Below are 2,500 nucleotides of genomic sequence, written 5' to 3'. Positions count from 1 at the left end.
CGAACGACTGCGAAAGCATTTGCCAAGAATGTTTTCTTTAATCAAGAGCGAAAGTCAGAGGTTCGAAGACGATCAGATACCGTCTAGTTCTGACTATAAACGATGCCAACTAGCGATCGGGGGGCGTTAGTTTTACGACCTCTCCGGCAGCTTGCGGGAAACCAAAGTCTTTGGGTTCCGGGGGAAGTATGGTTGCAAAGCTGAAACTTAAAGGAATTGACGGAAGGGCACCACCAGGAGTGGAGCCTGCGGCTTAATTTGACTCAACACGGGAAATCTCACCCGGCCCGGACACAGTGAGGATTGACAGATTGAGAGCTCTTTCTTGATTCTGTGGGTGGTGGTGCATGGCCGTTCTTAGTTGGTGGAGCGATTTGTCTGGTTAATTCCGATAACGAACGAGACTCTGGCTTGCTAACTAGTTACGCGACCCAATCGGTCGGCGTCTAACTTCTTAGAGGGACTAGTGGCGTTTAGCCACACGAGATTGAGCAATAACAGGTCTGTGATGCCCTTAGATGTTCGGGGCCGCACGCGCGCTACACTGACCGGATCAGCATGTGCTCGCCTTGGCCGACAGGTCTGGGTAACCCGCTGAACCCCGGTCGTGCTAGGGATAGGGAATTGCAATTATTTCCCTTGAACGAGGAATTCCCAGTAAGCGCGAGTCATTAGCTCGCGTTGATTACGTCCCTGCCCTTTGTACACACCGCCCGTCGCTACTACCGATTGAATGGTTTAGTGAGGTCCTCCGATTGGACCTGGCGCGGCCGGCAACGGTCGAGCCGGCGTCCGAGAAGACGATCTAACTTGATCATTTAGAGGAAGTAAAAGTCGTAACAAGGTTTCCGTAGGTGAACCTGCGGAAGGATCATTAACGGTCTCGCAAACGCTTCGGCGAACGCGAAACTCGGACAAGCGAGAGAAAAAGTCTTTGCTACCCGGCGCCCGACCCGCGAGGAGCGGCGCGCCGGCCGGCGATTCGGTCACCCGGTAATGTTTGCGCGTCGAGTGCCGCGGTGCCGCGCGCTCCGGCTTCAAGCGTCGGCCTGGCCGACCGCTCGGCGCGGTCTATTTTGTCACCCTATAGTGCGAGGCACTGTGCGAGCGAAACAATCGTGGATGGCTCTTGGCGGTGGATCACTCGGCTCGTGAGTCGATGAAGGACGCAGCTAGCTGCGTGAATTAGTGTGAATTGCAGGACACATTGAGCATCGACGTTCTGAACGCAAATTGCGGCCTCGGGTCAATCCCGGGGCCGCGCCCGCCTCAGGGTCGCGTTGCAAACGTTCCGCGCGGGGATTTCTCCGCGCGGCTGCTGCGGCGTCGGACGCGCGAGCGCCCGTCCCGCTCAAGACAGCACGGCACGATGCGCGACGATCGCGACCAGAATCCCGCGCGGCGGCGGCGAGTCGACCTCGAAGAGGCCAACGGCTGGCGGCTCAAGGGCGGGAATCGAGGTGCGCGGCGGCGCGCGGCGCCGACGGCGAGCGCGGAACGGGAAGAATAGTCCCGGTCCTTACTTTCGGCCTGAGGTCGGACGAGGCTACCCGCTGAATTTAAGCATATTACTAAGCGGAGGAAAAGAAACTAACGAGGATTCCCTCAGTAACGGCGAGTGAAGCGGGATGTGCCCATCGCCGAATCCGCGCGCTTTTGGAGTGCGCGGAATTGTGGCGTACGGAATTCGTCACGGCGCGCTTCGCCGGTCGCCCGCGTCCTTCTGATCGAGGCCTTTTCCCAGAGCGGGTGTCAGGCCCATGGCGGCGACAGGCGGGCGCGCTACGGCGTCTTCCCAGAGTCGGGTTGTTTGGGAATGCAGCCCAAAGCGGGTGGTAAACTCCATCTAAGGCTAAATACGGTCACGAGACCGATAGCGAACAAGTACCGTGAGGGAAAGTTGAAAAGCACTTTGAAGAGAGAGTTAAAGAGTACGTGAAACCGTCGAGAGGCAAACGGGAGGGCCTGTCGGGTCGCCCGGTCGCTTTCAGCCGGCCCCCTGTCGGCGACGTTGTCGTGCGGACCCTCACGGGCCGCCGGCGGCGCCGCCCGATCGGGGACCAGCGCACTAGCGCCGGGCGAAGGCCGCGACCGTCTGGACGGCGGCGAGAAGGCCGCGCGCAAGGTAACCCGGCCTCGGTCGGGTACTATAGGCGCGCGTGTCCGTCGGCCCGCCGTTCGGGCGAGGAGAGATCGCCGCGTCTGCCCTTCGGGGCCGAGCGCCCGGTGCCGGCTGGGGCGTCGTGGGTCGGGGACTGTTCTCAGTGCCCAGCCTCTTCGTCTCGGTCGCGCTTCCGGTGTCGTTTCGCGAGGCGCACGGGGTCCGCGGCTGAAGTCAGCCACCTTCCCGACCCGTCTTGAAACACGGACCAAGGAGTCTAACGTGAGCGCGAGCCACGGGGCAGTACGAAACCCATGGGCGCAGTGAAAGTGAATGTCGGCGCGGTCCGGCGGAGGTGAGACGTCGTCGTTCGCGGCGGCCGCATCACCGGCCGATCTC

At 60.9% G+C, this 2,500-nt stretch overlaps 3 non-coding genes across 3 annotated transcripts in view; all 3 read left to right on the top strand.

Moving 5' to 3' along the window:
* The window catches only part of LOC146143862 (small subunit ribosomal RNA), a 1,810-nt gene extending 933 nt beyond the window's left edge, over positions 1–877 (top strand). The window contains exon 1 of the ribosomal RNA XR_014500870.1: positions 1–877. This exon is cut by the window's left edge and continues 933 nt beyond it. This is a non-coding gene — a ribosomal RNA (small subunit ribosomal RNA).
* Positions 878–1,124: 247 nt separating this feature from the next.
* Positions 1,125–1,278, top strand: LOC146143861 (5.8S ribosomal RNA). Its single transcript, XR_014498769.1, has one exon. It is a non-coding gene; the product is annotated as a 5.8S ribosomal RNA (ribosomal RNA).
* A 248-nt stretch (positions 1,279–1,526) lies between these two features.
* Positions 1,527–2,500, top strand: part of LOC146143860 (large subunit ribosomal RNA) — a 3,445-nt gene continuing 2,471 nt past the window's right edge. Inside the window, exon 1 of the ribosomal RNA XR_014501077.1 lies at positions 1,527–2,500. This exon is cut by the window's right edge and continues 2,471 nt beyond it. This is a non-coding gene — a ribosomal RNA (large subunit ribosomal RNA).

Source organism: Ascidiella aspersa, chromosome 5, assembly GCF_963924565.1.
Source record: "Ascidiella aspersa chromosome 5, kaAscAspe10.2, whole genome shotgun sequence".
Lineage (NCBI taxonomy): Eukaryota > Metazoa > Chordata > Ascidiacea > Phlebobranchia > Ascidiidae > Ascidiella > Ascidiella aspersa.
The sequence above is the reverse complement of the archived record's forward strand: the minus strand, read 5'-3'. Positions and strand labels throughout refer to the sequence as shown.